The following is a 14,385-nucleotide window of genomic DNA, read 5'->3' on the forward strand; positions in this document are numbered from 1 at the left end:
AAAGCTTACAGCACCTGGTATTCCCAGGCGGTCTCCCATCGAAGTACTAACCAGGCCCGCCCCTGCTTAGCTTCCGAGATCGGGCGTTTTCAGGGTAGTATGGCCGTAAGCTGCCAGGTCAACTGAAAAGATCCTATTTGAAGGTGACGCAGGCAAAACTAGACTCCAGCAAAAAGTGTCAAACAGCGCCCTCTGCTGTCAGGCAAGAGCAGAAACCATAAAAAGCTTACAGCACCTGGTATTCCCAGGCGGTCTCCCATCCAAGTACTAACCAGGCCCCCCCCTGCTTAGCTTCCGAGATCAGACGAGATCGGACGAGATCGGGCGTTTTCAGGGTAGTATGGTCGTAAGCTTTAAGGACAACTGAAAAAATCTTATTTTGAAGGCGACGCAGGCCAAACTAGACTCCAGCAAAAAGGGTCAAACAGCGCCCTCTGCTGTCAGACAAGAGCAGAAACCATAAAAAGCTTACAGCACCTGGTATTCCCAGGCGGTCTCCCATCCAAGTACTAACCAGGCCCGCCCCTGCTTAGCTTCCGAGATCAGACAAGATCGGGCGTTTTCAGGGTAGTATGGCCGTAAGCTGCCAGGGCAACTGAAAAGATCCTATTTGAAGTCGACGCAGGCCAAACTCGACTCCAGCAAAAAGTGTCAAACAGCGCCGTCTGCTGTCAGGCAAGAGCAGAAACCATAAAGGCTTACAGCACCTGGTATTCCCAGGCGGTCTCCCATCCAAGTACTAACCAGACCCGCCCCTGCTTAGCTTCCGAGATCGGACGAGATCGGGCGTTTTCAGGGTAGTATGGCCGTAAGCTGCCAGGTCGACTAAAAAGATCCTATTTGAAGGTGACGCAGGCCAAACTAGACTCCAGCAAAAAGTGTCAAACAGCGCCCTCTGCTGTCAGGCAAGAGCAGAAACCATAAAAAGCTTACAGCACCTGGTATTCCCAGGCGGTCTCCCATCCAAGTACTAACCAGGGCCGCCCCTGCGTAGCTTCCGAGATCAGACAAAATCGGGCATTTTCAGGGTAGTATGGCCGTAAGCTGCCAGGTCAACTGAAAAGATCCTATTTGAAGGTGACGCAGGCCAAACTAGATCCAGCAAAAAGTGTCAAACAGCGCCCTCTGCTGTCAGGCTAGAGCAGACACCATAAAAAGCTTACAGCACCTGGTATTCCCAGGCTGTCTCCCATCCAAGTACTAACCAGGCCTCGCCCCTGCTTAGCTTCCGAGATCGGACGAGATCGGGCGTTTTCAGGGTAGTATGGCCGTAAGCTGCCAGGTCAACTGAAAAGATCCTATTTGAAGGTGACGCAGGCCAAACTAGACTCCAGCAAAACATGTCAAACAGCGCCCTCTGCTGTCAGGCAAGAGCAGAAACCATAAAAAGCTTACAGCACCTGGTATTCCCAGGCGGTCTCCCATCCAAGTACTAACCAGGCCCGCCCCTGCTTAGCTTCCGAGATCGGGCGTTTTCAGGGTAGTATGGCCGAAAGCTGCCAGGGCAACTGAAAAGATCCTATTTGAAGGCGACGCAGGACAAACTAGACTCCAGCAAAAAGTGTCAAACAGCGCCCTCTGCTGTCAGGCAAGAGCAGAAACCATAAAAAGCTTACAGCACCTGGTATTCCCAGGCGGTCTCCCATCCAAGTACTAACCAGGCCCACCCCTGCTTATCTTCCGAGATCGGACGAGATCGGGCGTTTTCAGGGTAGTATGGCCGTAAGCTGCCAGGGCAACTGAAAAGATCCTATTTGAAGGCGACGCAGGCCAAACTAGACTCCAGCAAAAAGTGTCAAACAGCGCCCTCTGCTGTCAGGCAAGAGCAGAATCCATAAAAGGCTTACAGCACCTGGTATTGCCAGGCGGTCTCCCATCCAAGTACTAACCAGGCCCACCCCTGCTTAGCTTCCAAGATCGGACGAGATCGGGCGTTTTCAGGGTAGTATGGCCGTAAGCTGCCAGATCAACTGAAAAGATCCTATTTGAAGGCGATGCAGGCCAAACTAGACTCCAGCAAAAATTGTCAAACAGCGCCCTCTGCTGTCAGGCAAGAGCAGAAACCATAAAAAGCTTACAGCACCTGGTATTCCCAGGCGGTCTCCCATCCAAGTACTAACCAGGCCCGCCCCTGCTTAGCTTCCGAGATCGGGCGTTTTCAGGGTAGTATGGCCGAAAGCTGCCAGGGCAACTGAAAAGATCCTATTTGAAGGCGACGCAGGACAAACTAGACTCCAGCAAAAAGTGTCAAACAGCGCCCTCTGCTGTCAGGCAAGAGCAGAAACCATAAAAAGCTTACAGCACCTGGTATTCCCAGGCGGTCTCCCATCCAAGTACTAACCAGGCCCACCCCTGCTTATCTTCCGAGATCGGACGAGATCGGGCGTTTTCAGGGTAGTATGGCCGTAAGCTGCCAGGGCAACTGAAAAGATCCTATTTGAAGGCGACGCAGGCCAAACTAGACTCCAGCAAAAAGTGTCAAACAGCGCCCTCTGCTGTCAGGCAAGAGCAGAATCCATAAAAGGCTTACAGCACCTGGTATTGCCAGGCGGTCTCCCATCCAAGTACTAACCAGGCCCACCCCTGCTTAGCTTCCAAGATCGGACGAGATCGGGCGTTTTCAGGGTAGTATGGCCGTAAGCTGCCAGATCAACTGAAAAGATCCTATTTGAAGGCGACGCAGGCCAAACTAGACTCCAGCAAAAATTGTCAAACAGCGCCCTCTGCTGTCAGGCAAGAGCAGAAACCATAAAAAGCTTACAGCACCTGGTATTCCCAGGCGGTCTCCCATCCAAGTACTAACCAGGGCCGCCCCTGCGTAGCTTCCGAGATCAGACGAAATCGGGCATTTTCAGGGTAGTATGGCCGTAAGCTGCCAGGTCAACTGAAAAGATCCTATTTGAAGGTGACGCAGGCCAAACTAGACTCTGGCAAAAAGTGTCAAACAGCGCCCTCTGCTGTCAGGCAAGAGCAGAAACCATAAAAAGCTTACAGCACCTGGTTTTCCCAGGCGGTCTCCCATCCAAGTACTAACCAGGCCCGCCCCTGCTTAGCTTCCTTGATCGGACGAGATCGGGCGTTTTCAGGGTAGTATGGCCGTAAGCTGCCAGGTCAACTGAAAAGATCCTATTTGAAGGTGACGCAGGCCAAACTAGACTCCAGCAAAACTTGTCAAACAGCGCCCTCTGCTGTCAGGCAAAAGCAGAAACCATAAAAAGCTTACAGCACCTGGTATTCCCAGGCGGTCTCCCATCCAAGTACTAACCAGGCCCACCCCTGCTTAGCTTCCGAGATCGGGCGTTTTCAGGGTAGTATGGCCGTAAGCTGTCAGGGCAGCTGAAATGATCCTATTTGAAGGCGACGCAGGCCAAACTAGACTCCAGCAAAAAGTGTCAAACAGCGCCCTCTGCTGTCAGGCAAGAGCAGAAACCATAAAAAGCTTACAGCACCTGGTATTCCCAGGCGGTCTCCCATCCAAGTACTAACCAGGCCCGCCCCTGCTTAGCTTCCGAGATCGAACGAGATCGGGCGTTTTGAGGGTAGTATGGCCGTAAGCTTTAAGGACAACTGAAAAAATCTTATTTGAAGGCGACGCAGGCCAAACTAGACTCCAGCAAAAAGTGTCAAACAGCGCCCTCTGCTGTCAGGCAAGAGCAGAAACCATAAAAAGCTTACAGCACCTGGTATTGCCAGGCGGTCTCCCATCCAAATACTAACCAGGCCCGCCCCTGCTTAGCTTCCGAGATCGGGCGTTTTCAGGGTAGTATGGCCGTAAGCTGCCAGGGCAGCTGAAAAGATCCTATTTGAAGGCGACGCAGGCCAAACTAGACTCCAGCAAAAAGTGTCAAACAGCGCCCTCTGCTGTCAGGCAAGAGCAGAAACCATAAAAAGCTTACAGCACCTGGTATTCCCAGGCGGTCTCCCATCCAAGTACTAACCAGGCCCGCCCCTGCTTAGCTTCCGAGATCGGACGAGATCGGGCGTTTTCAGTGTAGTATGGCCGTAAGCTGCCAGGTCACCTGAAAAGATCCTATTTGAAGGTGACGCAGGCCAAACGAGACTCCAGCAAAACATGTCAAACAGCGCCCTCTGCTGTCAGGATAGAGCAGAAACCATAAAAAGCTTACAGCACCTGGTATTCACAGGCGGTCTCCCATCCAAGTACTAACCAGGCCCGCCCCTGCTTAGCTTCTGAGATTGGGCGTTTTCAGGGTAGTATGGCCGTAAGCTGCCAGATCAACTGAAAAGATCCTATTTGAAGGCGACGCCGGCCAAACTAGACTCCAGCAAAAAGTGTCAAACAGCGCCCTCTGCTGGCAGGCAAGAGCAGAAACCATAAAAAGCTTACAGCACCTGGTATTCCCAGGCGGTCTCCGATCCAAGTACTAACCAGGCCCGACCCTGCTTAGCTTCCGAGATCGGACGAGATCGGGCGTTTTCAGGGTAGTATGGCCATAAGCTGCCAGGTCAACTGAAAAGATCCTATTTGAAGGTGACGCAGGCCAAACTAGACTTTGGCAAAAAGTGTCAAACAGCGCCCTTTGCTGTCAGGCAAGAGCAGAAACCATAAAAAGCTTACAGCACCTGGTATTCCCAGGCGGTCTCCCATCGAAGTACTAACCAGGCCCGCCCCTGCTTAGCTTCCGAGATCGGGCGTTTTCAGGGTAGTATGGCCGTAAGCTGCCAGGTCAACTGAAAAGATCCTATTTGAAGGTGACGCAGGCAAAACTAGACTCCAGCAAAAAGTGTCAAACAGCGCCCTCTGCTGTCAGGCAAGAGCAGAAACCATAAAAAGCTTACAGCACCTGGTATTCCCAGGCGGTCTCCCATCCAAGTACTAACCAGGCCCCCCCCTGCTTAGCTTCCGAGATCAGACGAGATCGGACGAGATCGGGCGTTTTCAGGGTAGTATGGTCGTAAGCTTTAAGGACAACTGAAAAAATCTTATTTTGAAGGCGACGCAGGCCAAACTAGACTCCAGCAAAAAGTGTCAAACAGCGCCCTCTGCTGTCAGGCAAGAGCAGAAACCATTAAAAGCTTACAGCACCTGGTATTCCCAGGCGGTCTCCAATCCAAGTACTAACCAGGCCCACCCCTGCTTAGCTTCCGAGATCGGACGAGATCGGGCGTTTTCAGGGTAGTATGGCCGTAAGCTTTAAGGACAACTGAAAAAATCTTATTTGAAGGCGACGCAGGCCAAACTAGACTCCAGCAAAAAGTGTCAAACAGCGCCCTCTGCTGTCAGGCAAGAGCAGAAACCATAAAAAGCTTACAGCACCTGGTATTGCCAGGCGGTCTCCCATCCAAATACTAACCAGGCCCGCCCCTGCTTAGCTTCCGAGATCGGGCGTTTTCAGGGTAGTATGGCCGTAAGCTGCCAGGGCAGCTGAAAAGATCCTATTTGAAGGCGACGCAGGCCAAACTAGACTCCAGCAAAAAGTGTCAAACAGCGCCCTCTGCTGTAAGGCAAGAGCAGAAACCATAAAAAGCTTACAGCACCTGGTATTCCCAGGCGGTCTCCCATCCAAGTACTAACCAGGCCAGCCCCTGCTTAGCTTCCGAGATCGGACGAGATCGGGCGTTTTCAGTGTAGTATGGCCGTAAGCTGCCAGGTCACCTGAAAAGATCCTATTTGAAGGTGACGCAGGCCAAACGAGACTCCAGCAAAACATGTCAAACAGCGCCCTCTGCTGTCAGGATAGAGCAGAAACCATAAAAAGCTTACAGCACCTGGTATTCACAGGCGGTCTCCCATCCAAGTACTAACCAGGCCCGCCCCTGCTTAGCTTCTGAGATTGGGCGTTTTCAGGGTAGTATGGCCGTAAGCTGCCAGATCAACTGAAAAGATCCTATTTGAAGGCGACGCCGGCCAAACTAGACTCCAGCAAAAAGTGTCAAACAGCGCCCTCTGCTGGCAGGCAAGAACAGAAACCATAAAAAGCTTACAGCACCTGGTATTCCCAGGCGGTCTCCGATCCAAGTACTAACCAGGCCCGACCCTGCTTAGCTTCCGAGATCGGACGAGATCGGGCGTTTTCAGGGTAGTATGGCCATAAGCTGCCAGGTCAACTGAAAAGATCCTATTTGAAGGTGACGCAGGCCAAACTAGACTTTGGCAAAAAGTGTCAAACAGCGCCCTTTGCTGTCAGGCAAGAGCAGAAACCATAAAAAGCTTACAGCACCTGGTATTCCCAGGCGGTCTCCCATCGAAGTACTAACCAGGCCCGCCCCTGCTTAGCTTCCGAGATCGGGCGTTTTCAGGGTAGTATGGCCGTAAGCTGCCAGGTCAACTGAAAAGATCCTATTTGAAGGTGACGCAGGCAAAACTAGACTCCAGCAAAAAGTGTCAAACAGCGCCCTCTGCTGTCAGGCAAGAGCAGAAACCATAAAAAGCTTACAGCACCTGGTATTCCCAGGCGGTCTCCCATCCAAGTACTAACCAGGCCCACCCCTGCTTAGCTTCCGAGATCAGACGAGATCGGACGAGATCGGGCGTTTTCAGGGTAGTATGGCCGTAAGCTTTAAGGACAACTGAAAAAATCTTATTTTGAAGGCGACGCAGGCCAAACTAGACTCCAGCAAAAAGTGTCAAACAGCGCCCTCTGCTGTCAGGCAAGAGCAGAAACCATTAAAAGCTTACAGCACCTGGTATTCCCAGGCGGTCTCCCATCCAAGTACTAACCAGGCCCACCCCTGCTTAGCTTCCGAGATCGGACGAGATCGGGCGTTTTCAGGGTAGTATGGCCGTAAGCTGCCAGGGCAACTGAAAAGATCCTATTTGAAGGCGACGCAGGCCAAACTAGACTCCAGCAAAAAGTGTCAAACAGCGCCCTCTGCTGTCAGGCAAGAGCAGAAACCATAAAAAGCTTAAAGCACCTGGTATTCCCAGGCGGTCTCCCGTCCAAGTATTAACCAGGCCCGCCCCTGCTTAGCTTCCGAGATCGGACGAGATCGGGCGTTTTCAGGGTAGTATGGCCGTAAGCTGTCAGGGCAACTGAAAAGGTCCTATTTGAAGGCGACGCAGGCCAAACTAGACTCCAGCAAAAAGTGGCAAACAGCGCCCTCTGCTGTCAGGCAAGAGCAGAAACCATAAAAAGCTTACAGCACCTGGTATTCCCAGGCGGTCTCCCATCCAAGTACTAACCAGGCCCGCCCCTGCTTAGCTTCCGAGATCGGACGAGACCGGGCCTTTTCAGGGTAGTATGGCCGTAAGCTGCCAGGGCAACTGAAAAGATCCTATTTGAAGGCGACGCAGGCCAAACTAGACTCCAGCAAAAAGTGGCAAACAGCGCCCTCTGCTGTCAGGCAAGAGCAGAAACCATAAAAAGCTTACATTACCTGGTATTCCCAGGCGGTCTCCCATCCAAGTACTAACCAGGCCCGCCCCTGCTTAGCTTCCGAGATCGGACGAGACCGGGCCTTTTCAGGGTAGTATGGCCGTAAGCTGCCAGGGCAACTGAAAAGATCCTATTTGAAGGCGACGCAGGCCAAACTAGACTCCAGCAAAAAGTGTCAAACAGCGCCCTCTGCTGTCAGGCAAGAGCAGAAACCATAAAAAGCTTACAGCACCTGGTATTCCCAGGCGGTCTCCCATCCAAGTACTAACCAGGCCCGCCCCTGCTTAGCTTCTGAGATCAGGCGTTTTCAGGGTAGTATGGCCGAAAGCTGCCAGGGCAACTGAAAAGATCCTATTTGAAGGCGACGCAGGACAAACTAGACTCCAGCAAAAAGTGTCAAACAGCGCCCTCTGCTGTCAGGCAAGAGCAGAAACCATAAAAAGCTTACAGCACCTGGTATTCCCAGGCGGTCTCCCATCCAAGTACTAACCAGGCCCACCCCTGCTTATCTTCCGAGATCGGACGAGATCGGGCGTTTTCAGGGTAGTATGGCCGTAAGCTGCCAGGGCAACTGAAAAGATCCTATTTGAAGGCGACGCAGGCCAAACTAGACTCCAGCAAAAAGTGTCAAACAGCGCCCTCTGCTGTCAGGCAAGAGCAGAATCCATAAAAGGCTTACAGCACCTGGTATTGCCAGGCGGTCTCCCATCCAAGTACTAACCAGGCCCACCCCTGCTTAGCTTCCAAGATCGGACGAGATCGGGCGTTTTCAGGGTAGTATGGCCGTAAGCTGCCAGATCAACTGAAAAGATCCTATTTGAAGGCGACGCAGGCCAAACTAGACTCCAGCAAAAATTGTCAAACAGCGCCCTCTGCTGTCAGGCAAGAGCAGAAACCATAAAAAGCTTACAGCACCTGGTATTCCCAGGCGGTCTCCCATCCAAGTACTAACCAGGGCCGCCCCTGCGTAGCTTCCGAGATCAGACAAAATCGGGCATTTTCAGGGTAGTATGGCCGTAAGCTGCCAGGTCAACTGAAAAGATCCTATTTGAAGGTGACGCAGGCCAAACTAGATCCAGCAAAAAGTGTCAAACAGCGCCCTCTGCTGTCAGGCTAGAGCAGACACCATAAAAAGCTTACAGCACCTGGTATTCCCAGGCTGTCTCCCATCCAAGTACTAACCAGGCCTCGCCCCTGCTTAGCTTCCGAGATCGGACGAGATCGGGCGTTTTCAGGGTAGTATGGCCGTAAGCTGCCAGGTCAACTGAAAAGATCCTATTTGAAGGTGACGCAGGCCAAACTAGACTCCAGCAAAACATGTCAAACAGCGCCCTCTGCTGTCAGGCAAGAGCAGAAACCATAAAAAGCTTACAGCACCTGGTATTCCCAGGCGGTCTCCCATCCAAGTACTAACCAGGCCCGCCCCTGCTTAGCTTCCGAGATCGGGCGTTTTCAGGGTAGTATGGCCGAAAGCTGCCAGGGCAACTGAAAAGATCCTATTTGAAGGCGACGCAGGACAAACTAGACTCCAGCAAAAAGTGTCAAACAGCGCCCTCTGCTGTCAGGCAAGAGCAGAAACCATAAAAAGCTTACAGCACCTGGTATTCCCAGGCGGTCTCCCATCCAAGTACTAACCAGGCCCACCCCTGCTTATCTTCCGAGATCGGACGAGATCGGGCGTTTTCAGGGTAGTATGGCCGTAAGCTGCCAGGGCAACTGAAAAGATCCTATTTGAAGGCGACGCAGGCCAAACTAGACTCCAGCAAAAAGTGTCAAACAGCGCCCTCTGCTGTCAGGCAAGAGCAGAATCCATAAAAGGCTTACAGCACCTGGTATTGCCAGGCGGTCTCCCATCCAAGTACTAACCAGGCCCACCCCTGCTTAGCTTCCAAGATCGGACGAGATCGGGCGTTTTCAGGGTAGTATGGCCGTAAGCTGCCAGATCAACTGAAAAGATCCTATTTGAAGGCGATGCAGGCCAAACTAGACTCCAGCAAAAATTGTCAAACAGCGCCCTCTGCTGTCAGGCAAGAGCAGAAACCATAAAAAGCTTACAGCACCTGGTATTCCCAGGCGGTCTCCCATCCAAGTACTAACCAGGCCCGCCCCTGCTTAGCTTCCGAGATCGGGCGTTTTCAGGGTAGTATGGCCGAAAGCTGCCAGGGCAACTGAAAAGATCCTATTTGAAGGCGACGCAGGACAAACTAGACTCCAGCAAAAAGTGTCAAACAGCGCCCTCTGCTGTCAGGCAAGAGCAGAAACCATAAAAAGCTTACAGCACCTGGTATTCCCAGGCGGTCTCCCATCCAAGTACTAACCAGGCCCACCCCTGCTTATCTTCCGAGATCGGACGAGATCGGGCGTTTTCAGGGTAGTATGGCCGTAAGCTGCCAGGGCAACTGAAAAGATCCTATTTGAAGGCGACGCAGGCCAAACTAGACTCCAGCAAAAAGTGTCAAACAGCGCCCTCTGCTGTCAGGCAAGAGCAGAATCCATAAAAGGCTTACAGCACCTGGTATTGCCAGGCGGTCTCCCATCCAAGTACTAACCAGGCCCACCCCTGCTTAGCTTCCAAGATCGGACGAGATCGGGCGTTTTCAGGGTAGTATGGCCGTAAGCTGCCAGATCAACTGAAAAGATCCTATTTGAAGGCGACGCAGGCCAAACTAGACTCCTGCAAAAATTGTCAAACAGCGCCCTCTGCTGTCAGGCAAGAGCAGAAACCATAAAAAGCTTACAGCACCTGGTATTCCCAGGCGGTCTCCCATCCAAGTACTAACCAGGGCCGCCCCTGCGTAGCTTCCGAGATCAGACGAAATCGGGCATTTTCAGGGTAGTATGGCCGTAAGCTGCCAGGTCAACTGAAAAGATCCTATTTGAAGGTGACGCAGGCCAAACTAGACTCTGGCAAAAAGTGTCAAACAGCGCCCTCTGCTGTCAGGCAAGAGCAGAAACCATAAAAAGCTTACAGCACCTGGTTTTCCCAGGCGGTCTCCCATCCAAGTACTAACCAGGCCCGCCCCTGCTTAGCTTCCTTGATCGGACGAGATCGGGCGTTTTCAGGGTAGTATGGCCGTAAGCTGCCAGGTCAACTGAAAAGATCCTATTTGAAGGTGACGCAGGCCAAACTAGACTCCAGCAAAACTTGTCAAACAGCGCCCTCTGCTGTCAGGCAAAAGCAGAAACCATAAAAAGCTTACAGCACCTGGTATTCCCAGGCGGTCTCCCATCCAAGTACTAACCAGGCCCACCCCTGCTTAGCTTCCGAGATCGGGCGTTTTCAGGGTAGTATGGCCGTAAGCTGTCAGGGCAGCTGAAATGATCCTATTTGAAGGCGACGCAGGCCAAACTAGACTCCAGCAAAAAGTGTCAAACAGCGCCCTCTGCTGTCAGGCAAGAGCAGAAACCATAAAAAGCTTACAGCACCTGGTATTCCCAGGCGGTCTCCCATCCAAGTACTAACCAGGCCCGCCCCTGCTTAGCTTCCGAGATCGAACGAGATCGGGCGTTTTGAGGGTAGTATGGCCGTAAGCTTTAAGGACAACTGAAAAAATCTTATTTGAAGGCGACGCAGGCCAAACTAGACTCCAGCAAAAAGTGTCAAACAGCGCCCTCTGCTGTCAGGCAAGAGCAGAAACCATAAAAAGCTTACAGCACCTGGTATTGCCAAGCGGTCTCCCATCCAAATACTAACCAGGCCCGCCCCTGCTTAGCTTCCGAGATCGGACGAGATCGGGCGTTTTCAGGATAGTATGGCTGTAAGCTGCCAGGTCAACTGAAAAGATCCTTTTTGAAGGTGACGCAGGCCAAACTAGACTCCAGCAAAACATGTCAAACAGCGCCCTCTGCTGTCAGGCAAAAGCAGAAACCATAAAAAGCTTACAGCACCTGGTATTCCCAGGCGGTCTCCCATCCAAGTACTAACCAGGCCCACCCCTGCTTAGCTTCCGAGATCGGGCGCTTTCAGGGTAGTATGGCCGTAAGCTGCCAGGGCAACTGAAAAGATCCTATTTGAAGGCGACGCAGGCCAAACTAGACTCCAGCAAAAATTGTCAAACAGCGCCCTCTGCTGTCAGGCAAGAGCAGAAACCATAAAAAGCTTACAGCACCTGGTATTCCCAGGCGTTCTCCCATCCAAGTACTAACCAGGCCCGCCACTGCTTAGCTTCCGAGATCGAACAAGATCGGGCGTTTTGAGGGTAGTATGGCCATAAGCTTTAAGGACAACTGAAAAAATCTTATTTGAAGGCGACGCAGGCCAAACTAGACTCCAGCAAAAAGTGTCAAACAGCGCCCTCTGCTGTCAGGCAAGAGCAGAAACCATAAAAAGCTTACAGCACCTGGTATTGCCAGGCGGTCTCCCATCCAAATACTAACCAGGCCCGCCCCTGCTTAGCTTCCGAGATCGGGCGTTTTCAGGGTAGTATGGCCGTAAGCTGCCAGGGCAGCTGAAAAGATCCTATTTGAAGGCGACGCAGGCCAAACTAGACTCCAGCAAAAAGTGTCAAACAGCGCCCTCTGCTGTCAGGCAAGAGCAGAAACCATAAAAAGCTTACAGCACCTGGTATTCCCAGGCGGTCTCCCATCCAAGTACTAACCAGGCCCGCCCCTGCTTAGCTTCCGAGATCGGACGAGATCGGGCGTTTTCAGTGTAGTATGGCCGTAAGCTGCCAGGTCACCTGAAAAGATCCTATTTGAAGGTGACGCAGGCCAAACGAGACTCCAGCAAAACATGTCAAACAGCGCCCTCTGCTGTCAGGATAGAGCAGAAACCATAAAAAGCTTACAGCACCTGGTATTCACAGGCGGTCTCCCATCCAAGTACTAACCAGGCCCGCCCCTGCTTAGCTTCTGAGATTGGGCGTTTTCAGGGTAGTATGGCCGTAAGCTGCCAGATCAACTGAAAAGATCCTATTTGAAGGCGACGCCGGCCAAACTAGACTCCAGCAAAAAGTGTCAAACAGCGCCCTCTGCTGGCAGGCAAGAGCAGAAACCATAAAAAGCTTACAGCACCTGGTATTCCCAGGCGGTCTCCGATCCAAGTACTAACCAGGCCCGACCCTGCTTAGCTTCCGAGATCGGACGAGATCGGGCGTTTTCAGGGTAGTATGGCCATAAGCTGCCAGGTCAACTGAAAAGATCCTATTTGAAGGTGACGCAGGCCAAACTAGACTTTGGCAAAAAGTGTCAAACAGCGCCCTTTGCTGTCAGGCAAGAGCAGAAACCATAAAAAGCTTACAGCACCTGGTATTCCCAGGCGGTCTCCCATCGAAGTACTAACCAGGCCCGCCCCTGCTTAGCTTCCGAGATCGGGCGTTTTCAGGGTAGTATGGCCGTAAGCTGCCAGGTCAACTGAAAAGATCCTATTTGAAGGTGACGCAGGCAAAACTAGACTCCAGCAAAAAGTGTCAAACAGCGCCCTCTGCTGTCAGGCAAGAGCAGAAACCATAAAAAGCTTACAGCACCTGGTATTCCCAGGCGGTCTCCCATCCAAGTACTAACCAGGCCCCCCCCTGCTTAGCTTCCGAGATCAGACGAGATCGGACGAGATCGGGCGTTTTCAGGGTAGTATGGTCGTAAGCTTTAAGGACAACTGAAAAAATCTTATTTTGAAGGCGACGCAGGCCAAACTAGACTCCAGCAAAAAGTGTCAAACAGCGCCCTCTGCTGTCAGGCAAGAGCAGAAACCATTAAAAGCTTACAGCACCTGGTATTCCCAGGCGGTCTCCAATCCAAGTACTAACCAGGCCCACCCCTGCTTAGCTTCCGAGATCGGACGAGATCGGGCGTTTTCAGGGTAGTATGGCCGTAAGCTTTAAGGACAACTGAAAAAATCTTATTTGAAGGCGACGCAGGCCAAACTAGACTCCAGCAAAAAGTGTCAAACAGCGCCCTCTGCTGTCAGGCAAGAGCAGAAACCATAAAAAGCTTACAGCACCTGGTATTGCCAGGCGGTCTCCCATCCAAATACTAACCAGGCCCGCCCCTGCTTAGCTTCCGAGATCGGGCGTTTTCAGGGTAGTATGGCCGTAAGCTGCCAGGGCAGCTGAAAAGATCCTATTTGAAGGCGACGCAGGCCAAACTAGACTCCAGCAAAAAGTGTCAAACAGCGCCCTCTGCTGTAAGGCAAGAGCAGAAACCATAAAAAGCTTACAGCACCTGGTATTCCCAGGCGGTCTCCCATCCAAGTACTAACCAGGCCAGCCCCTGCTTAGCTTCCGAGATCGGACGAGATCGGGCGTTTTCAGTGTAGTATGGCCGTAAGCTGCCAGGTCACCTGAAAAGATCCTATTTGAAGGTGACGCAGGCCAAACGAGACTCCAGCAAAACATGTCAAACAGCGCCCTCTGCTGTCAGGCAAGAGCAGAAACCATAAAAAGCTTACAGCACCTGGTATTCCCAGGCGGTCTCCCATCCAAGTACTAACCAGGCCCCCCCCTGCTTAGCTTCCGAGATCAGACGAGATCGGACGAGATCGGGCGTTTTCAGGGTAGTATGGTCGTAAGCTTTAAGGACAACTGAAAAAATCTTATTTTGAAGGCGACGCAGGCCAAACTAGACTCCAGCAAAAAGTGTCAAACAGCGCCCTCTGCTGTCAGGCAAGAGCAGAAACCATTAAAAGCTTACAGCACCTGGTATTCCCAGGCGGTCTCCAATCCAAGTACTAACCAGGCCCACCCCTGCTTAGCTTCCGAGATCGGACGAGATCGGGCGTTTTCAGGGTAGTATGGCCGTAAGCTTTAAGGACAACTGAAAAAATCTTATTTGAAGGCGACGCAGGCCAAACTAGACTCCAGCAAAAAGTGTCAAACAGCGCCCTCTGCTGTCAGGCAAGAGCAGAAACCATAAAAAGCTTACAGCACCTGGTATTGCCAGGCGGTCTCCCATCCAAATACTAACCAGGCCCGCCCCTGCTTAGCTTCCGAGATCGGGCGTTTTCAGGGTAGTATGGCCGTAAGCTGCCAGGGCAGCTGAAAAGATCCTATTTGAAGGCGACGCAGGCCAAACTAGACTCCAGCAAAAAGTGTCAAACAGCGCCCTCTGCTGT

General features: G+C 52.0%; 35 non-coding genes and 28 pseudogenes across 35 annotated transcripts; all 63 read right to left on the bottom strand.

Annotated features, from left to right (window-relative positions):
• Positions 1 to 2: 2 nt before the first annotated feature.
• On the bottom strand, positions 3 to 111 carry LOC131122556 (5S ribosomal RNA; annotated as a pseudogene).
• A 112-nt stretch (positions 112 to 223) lies between these two features.
• Positions 224 to 352, bottom strand: LOC131121912 (5S ribosomal RNA; annotated as a pseudogene).
• Positions 353 to 465: 113 nt separating this feature from the next.
• On the bottom strand, positions 466 to 584 carry LOC131120625 (5S ribosomal RNA). Its single transcript, XR_009127174.1, has one exon. It is a non-coding gene; the product is annotated as a 5S ribosomal RNA (ribosomal RNA).
• A 111-nt stretch (positions 585 to 695) lies between these two features.
• LOC131120107 (5S ribosomal RNA) lies at positions 696 to 814 on the bottom strand. Its single transcript, XR_009126669.1, has one exon. It is a non-coding gene; the product is annotated as a 5S ribosomal RNA (ribosomal RNA).
• Positions 815 to 926: 112 nt separating this feature from the next.
• Positions 927 to 1,045, bottom strand: LOC131122853 (5S ribosomal RNA; annotated as a pseudogene).
• Positions 1,046 to 1,156: 111 nt separating this feature from the next.
• On the bottom strand, positions 1,157 to 1,276 carry LOC131121554 (5S ribosomal RNA). The gene has a single exon (XR_009128059.1). It is a non-coding gene; the product is annotated as a 5S ribosomal RNA (ribosomal RNA).
• Positions 1,277 to 1,388: 112 nt separating this feature from the next.
• On the bottom strand, positions 1,389 to 1,497 carry LOC131122882 (5S ribosomal RNA; annotated as a pseudogene).
• Positions 1,498 to 1,609: 112 nt separating this feature from the next.
• LOC131121619 (5S ribosomal RNA) lies at positions 1,610 to 1,728 on the bottom strand. Its single transcript, XR_009128122.1, has one exon. It is a non-coding gene; the product is annotated as a 5S ribosomal RNA (ribosomal RNA).
• A 112-nt stretch (positions 1,729 to 1,840) lies between these two features.
• On the bottom strand, positions 1,841 to 1,959 carry LOC131121185 (5S ribosomal RNA). Its single transcript, XR_009127719.1, has one exon. It is a non-coding gene; the product is annotated as a 5S ribosomal RNA (ribosomal RNA).
• Positions 1,960 to 2,071: 112 nt separating this feature from the next.
• On the bottom strand, positions 2,072 to 2,180 carry LOC131122885 (5S ribosomal RNA; annotated as a pseudogene).
• Positions 2,181 to 2,292: 112 nt separating this feature from the next.
• LOC131121630 (5S ribosomal RNA) lies at positions 2,293 to 2,411 on the bottom strand. Its single transcript, XR_009128130.1, has one exon. It is a non-coding gene; the product is annotated as a 5S ribosomal RNA (ribosomal RNA).
• Positions 2,412 to 2,523: 112 nt separating this feature from the next.
• Positions 2,524 to 2,642, bottom strand: LOC131121186 (5S ribosomal RNA). Its single transcript, XR_009127720.1, has one exon. It is a non-coding gene; the product is annotated as a 5S ribosomal RNA (ribosomal RNA).
• A 112-nt stretch (positions 2,643 to 2,754) lies between these two features.
• LOC131122127 (5S ribosomal RNA) lies at positions 2,755 to 2,873 on the bottom strand. Its single transcript, XR_009128539.1, has one exon. It is a non-coding gene; the product is annotated as a 5S ribosomal RNA (ribosomal RNA).
• Positions 2,874 to 2,985: 112 nt separating this feature from the next.
• Positions 2,986 to 3,104, bottom strand: LOC131121718 (5S ribosomal RNA). The gene has a single exon (XR_009128215.1). It is a non-coding gene; the product is annotated as a 5S ribosomal RNA (ribosomal RNA).
• A 112-nt stretch (positions 3,105 to 3,216) lies between these two features.
• On the bottom strand, positions 3,217 to 3,325 carry LOC131122134 (5S ribosomal RNA; annotated as a pseudogene).
• Positions 3,326 to 3,437: 112 nt separating this feature from the next.
• Positions 3,438 to 3,556, bottom strand: LOC131120642 (5S ribosomal RNA). Its single transcript, XR_009127190.1, has one exon. It is a non-coding gene; the product is annotated as a 5S ribosomal RNA (ribosomal RNA).
• A 112-nt stretch (positions 3,557 to 3,668) lies between these two features.
• On the bottom strand, positions 3,669 to 3,777 carry LOC131123302 (5S ribosomal RNA; annotated as a pseudogene).
• A 112-nt stretch (positions 3,778 to 3,889) lies between these two features.
• Positions 3,890 to 4,008, bottom strand: LOC131120465 (5S ribosomal RNA). The gene has a single exon (XR_009127019.1). It is a non-coding gene; the product is annotated as a 5S ribosomal RNA (ribosomal RNA).
• A 112-nt stretch (positions 4,009 to 4,120) lies between these two features.
• Positions 4,121 to 4,229, bottom strand: LOC131123801 (5S ribosomal RNA; annotated as a pseudogene).
• A 112-nt stretch (positions 4,230 to 4,341) lies between these two features.
• Positions 4,342 to 4,460, bottom strand: LOC131120782 (5S ribosomal RNA). Its single transcript, XR_009127327.1, has one exon. It is a non-coding gene; the product is annotated as a 5S ribosomal RNA (ribosomal RNA).
• A 112-nt stretch (positions 4,461 to 4,572) lies between these two features.
• Positions 4,573 to 4,681, bottom strand: LOC131122557 (5S ribosomal RNA; annotated as a pseudogene).
• A 112-nt stretch (positions 4,682 to 4,793) lies between these two features.
• Positions 4,794 to 4,922, bottom strand: LOC131121913 (5S ribosomal RNA; annotated as a pseudogene).
• Positions 4,923 to 5,035: 113 nt separating this feature from the next.
• LOC131120675 (5S ribosomal RNA) lies at positions 5,036 to 5,154 on the bottom strand. Its single transcript, XR_009127225.1, has one exon. It is a non-coding gene; the product is annotated as a 5S ribosomal RNA (ribosomal RNA).
• Positions 5,155 to 5,266: 112 nt separating this feature from the next.
• Positions 5,267 to 5,375, bottom strand: LOC131123304 (5S ribosomal RNA; annotated as a pseudogene).
• A 112-nt stretch (positions 5,376 to 5,487) lies between these two features.
• Positions 5,488 to 5,606, bottom strand: LOC131120802 (5S ribosomal RNA). The gene has a single exon (XR_009127347.1). It is a non-coding gene; the product is annotated as a 5S ribosomal RNA (ribosomal RNA).
• A 112-nt stretch (positions 5,607 to 5,718) lies between these two features.
• LOC131123803 (5S ribosomal RNA) lies at positions 5,719 to 5,827 on the bottom strand (annotated as a pseudogene).
• Positions 5,828 to 5,939: 112 nt separating this feature from the next.
• On the bottom strand, positions 5,940 to 6,058 carry LOC131120783 (5S ribosomal RNA). The gene has a single exon (XR_009127329.1). It is a non-coding gene; the product is annotated as a 5S ribosomal RNA (ribosomal RNA).
• Positions 6,059 to 6,170: 112 nt separating this feature from the next.
• On the bottom strand, positions 6,171 to 6,279 carry LOC131122558 (5S ribosomal RNA; annotated as a pseudogene).
• Positions 6,280 to 6,391: 112 nt separating this feature from the next.
• LOC131121259 (5S ribosomal RNA) lies at positions 6,392 to 6,520 on the bottom strand (annotated as a pseudogene).
• Positions 6,521 to 6,633: 113 nt separating this feature from the next.
• On the bottom strand, positions 6,634 to 6,752 carry LOC131120826 (5S ribosomal RNA). Its single transcript, XR_009127371.1, has one exon. It is a non-coding gene; the product is annotated as a 5S ribosomal RNA (ribosomal RNA).
• A 112-nt stretch (positions 6,753 to 6,864) lies between these two features.
• Positions 6,865 to 6,983, bottom strand: LOC131121752 (5S ribosomal RNA). The gene has a single exon (XR_009128248.1). It is a non-coding gene; the product is annotated as a 5S ribosomal RNA (ribosomal RNA).
• A 112-nt stretch (positions 6,984 to 7,095) lies between these two features.
• Positions 7,096 to 7,214, bottom strand: LOC131121191 (5S ribosomal RNA). The gene has a single exon (XR_009127725.1). It is a non-coding gene; the product is annotated as a 5S ribosomal RNA (ribosomal RNA).
• A 112-nt stretch (positions 7,215 to 7,326) lies between these two features.
• LOC131122111 (5S ribosomal RNA) lies at positions 7,327 to 7,445 on the bottom strand. The gene has a single exon (XR_009128524.1). It is a non-coding gene; the product is annotated as a 5S ribosomal RNA (ribosomal RNA).
• A 112-nt stretch (positions 7,446 to 7,557) lies between these two features.
• On the bottom strand, positions 7,558 to 7,666 carry LOC131122964 (5S ribosomal RNA; annotated as a pseudogene).
• Positions 7,667 to 7,778: 112 nt separating this feature from the next.
• Positions 7,779 to 7,897, bottom strand: LOC131121641 (5S ribosomal RNA). The gene has a single exon (XR_009128140.1). It is a non-coding gene; the product is annotated as a 5S ribosomal RNA (ribosomal RNA).
• A 112-nt stretch (positions 7,898 to 8,009) lies between these two features.
• On the bottom strand, positions 8,010 to 8,128 carry LOC131121187 (5S ribosomal RNA). The gene has a single exon (XR_009127721.1). It is a non-coding gene; the product is annotated as a 5S ribosomal RNA (ribosomal RNA).
• Positions 8,129 to 8,240: 112 nt separating this feature from the next.
• LOC131122854 (5S ribosomal RNA) lies at positions 8,241 to 8,359 on the bottom strand (annotated as a pseudogene).
• Positions 8,360 to 8,470: 111 nt separating this feature from the next.
• Positions 8,471 to 8,590, bottom strand: LOC131121555 (5S ribosomal RNA). Its single transcript, XR_009128060.1, has one exon. It is a non-coding gene; the product is annotated as a 5S ribosomal RNA (ribosomal RNA).
• A 112-nt stretch (positions 8,591 to 8,702) lies between these two features.
• LOC131122886 (5S ribosomal RNA) lies at positions 8,703 to 8,811 on the bottom strand (annotated as a pseudogene).
• A 112-nt stretch (positions 8,812 to 8,923) lies between these two features.
• Positions 8,924 to 9,042, bottom strand: LOC131121653 (5S ribosomal RNA). Its single transcript, XR_009128152.1, has one exon. It is a non-coding gene; the product is annotated as a 5S ribosomal RNA (ribosomal RNA).
• A 112-nt stretch (positions 9,043 to 9,154) lies between these two features.
• LOC131121189 (5S ribosomal RNA) lies at positions 9,155 to 9,273 on the bottom strand. The gene has a single exon (XR_009127723.1). It is a non-coding gene; the product is annotated as a 5S ribosomal RNA (ribosomal RNA).
• A 112-nt stretch (positions 9,274 to 9,385) lies between these two features.
• On the bottom strand, positions 9,386 to 9,494 carry LOC131122887 (5S ribosomal RNA; annotated as a pseudogene).
• A 112-nt stretch (positions 9,495 to 9,606) lies between these two features.
• On the bottom strand, positions 9,607 to 9,725 carry LOC131121665 (5S ribosomal RNA). Its single transcript, XR_009128163.1, has one exon. It is a non-coding gene; the product is annotated as a 5S ribosomal RNA (ribosomal RNA).
• Positions 9,726 to 9,837: 112 nt separating this feature from the next.
• On the bottom strand, positions 9,838 to 9,956 carry LOC131121190 (5S ribosomal RNA). Its single transcript, XR_009127724.1, has one exon. It is a non-coding gene; the product is annotated as a 5S ribosomal RNA (ribosomal RNA).
• Positions 9,957 to 10,068: 112 nt separating this feature from the next.
• Positions 10,069 to 10,187, bottom strand: LOC131122128 (5S ribosomal RNA). The gene has a single exon (XR_009128540.1). It is a non-coding gene; the product is annotated as a 5S ribosomal RNA (ribosomal RNA).
• A 112-nt stretch (positions 10,188 to 10,299) lies between these two features.
• Positions 10,300 to 10,418, bottom strand: LOC131121719 (5S ribosomal RNA). The gene has a single exon (XR_009128216.1). It is a non-coding gene; the product is annotated as a 5S ribosomal RNA (ribosomal RNA).
• A 112-nt stretch (positions 10,419 to 10,530) lies between these two features.
• Positions 10,531 to 10,639, bottom strand: LOC131122136 (5S ribosomal RNA; annotated as a pseudogene).
• Positions 10,640 to 10,751: 112 nt separating this feature from the next.
• Positions 10,752 to 10,870, bottom strand: LOC131120643 (5S ribosomal RNA). The gene has a single exon (XR_009127191.1). It is a non-coding gene; the product is annotated as a 5S ribosomal RNA (ribosomal RNA).
• Positions 10,871 to 10,982: 112 nt separating this feature from the next.
• Positions 10,983 to 11,101, bottom strand: LOC131121279 (5S ribosomal RNA). The gene has a single exon (XR_009127795.1). It is a non-coding gene; the product is annotated as a 5S ribosomal RNA (ribosomal RNA).
• A 112-nt stretch (positions 11,102 to 11,213) lies between these two features.
• LOC131122002 (5S ribosomal RNA) lies at positions 11,214 to 11,322 on the bottom strand (annotated as a pseudogene).
• A 112-nt stretch (positions 11,323 to 11,434) lies between these two features.
• LOC131123013 (5S ribosomal RNA) lies at positions 11,435 to 11,553 on the bottom strand (annotated as a pseudogene).
• Positions 11,554 to 11,665: 112 nt separating this feature from the next.
• On the bottom strand, positions 11,666 to 11,774 carry LOC131123305 (5S ribosomal RNA; annotated as a pseudogene).
• Positions 11,775 to 11,886: 112 nt separating this feature from the next.
• On the bottom strand, positions 11,887 to 12,005 carry LOC131120467 (5S ribosomal RNA). Its single transcript, XR_009127021.1, has one exon. It is a non-coding gene; the product is annotated as a 5S ribosomal RNA (ribosomal RNA).
• A 112-nt stretch (positions 12,006 to 12,117) lies between these two features.
• Positions 12,118 to 12,226, bottom strand: LOC131123804 (5S ribosomal RNA; annotated as a pseudogene).
• A 112-nt stretch (positions 12,227 to 12,338) lies between these two features.
• LOC131120784 (5S ribosomal RNA) lies at positions 12,339 to 12,457 on the bottom strand. The gene has a single exon (XR_009127330.1). It is a non-coding gene; the product is annotated as a 5S ribosomal RNA (ribosomal RNA).
• Positions 12,458 to 12,569: 112 nt separating this feature from the next.
• Positions 12,570 to 12,678, bottom strand: LOC131122559 (5S ribosomal RNA; annotated as a pseudogene).
• A 112-nt stretch (positions 12,679 to 12,790) lies between these two features.
• Positions 12,791 to 12,919, bottom strand: LOC131121914 (5S ribosomal RNA; annotated as a pseudogene).
• Positions 12,920 to 13,032: 113 nt separating this feature from the next.
• LOC131120676 (5S ribosomal RNA) lies at positions 13,033 to 13,151 on the bottom strand. The gene has a single exon (XR_009127226.1). It is a non-coding gene; the product is annotated as a 5S ribosomal RNA (ribosomal RNA).
• A 112-nt stretch (positions 13,152 to 13,263) lies between these two features.
• On the bottom strand, positions 13,264 to 13,372 carry LOC131123306 (5S ribosomal RNA; annotated as a pseudogene).
• Positions 13,373 to 13,484: 112 nt separating this feature from the next.
• On the bottom strand, positions 13,485 to 13,603 carry LOC131120804 (5S ribosomal RNA). The gene has a single exon (XR_009127350.1). It is a non-coding gene; the product is annotated as a 5S ribosomal RNA (ribosomal RNA).
• Positions 13,604 to 13,715: 112 nt separating this feature from the next.
• On the bottom strand, positions 13,716 to 13,844 carry LOC131121916 (5S ribosomal RNA; annotated as a pseudogene).
• Positions 13,845 to 13,957: 113 nt separating this feature from the next.
• On the bottom strand, positions 13,958 to 14,076 carry LOC131120677 (5S ribosomal RNA). Its single transcript, XR_009127227.1, has one exon. It is a non-coding gene; the product is annotated as a 5S ribosomal RNA (ribosomal RNA).
• A 112-nt stretch (positions 14,077 to 14,188) lies between these two features.
• LOC131123307 (5S ribosomal RNA) lies at positions 14,189 to 14,297 on the bottom strand (annotated as a pseudogene).
• Positions 14,298 to 14,385: the final 88 nt, after the last annotated feature.

This window comes from Doryrhamphus excisus, chromosome 2, assembly GCF_030265055.1.
Source record: "Doryrhamphus excisus isolate RoL2022-K1 chromosome 2, RoL_Dexc_1.0, whole genome shotgun sequence".
In the NCBI taxonomy this organism is placed as follows: Eukaryota; Metazoa; Chordata; class Actinopteri; order Syngnathiformes; family Syngnathidae; genus Doryrhamphus; species Doryrhamphus excisus.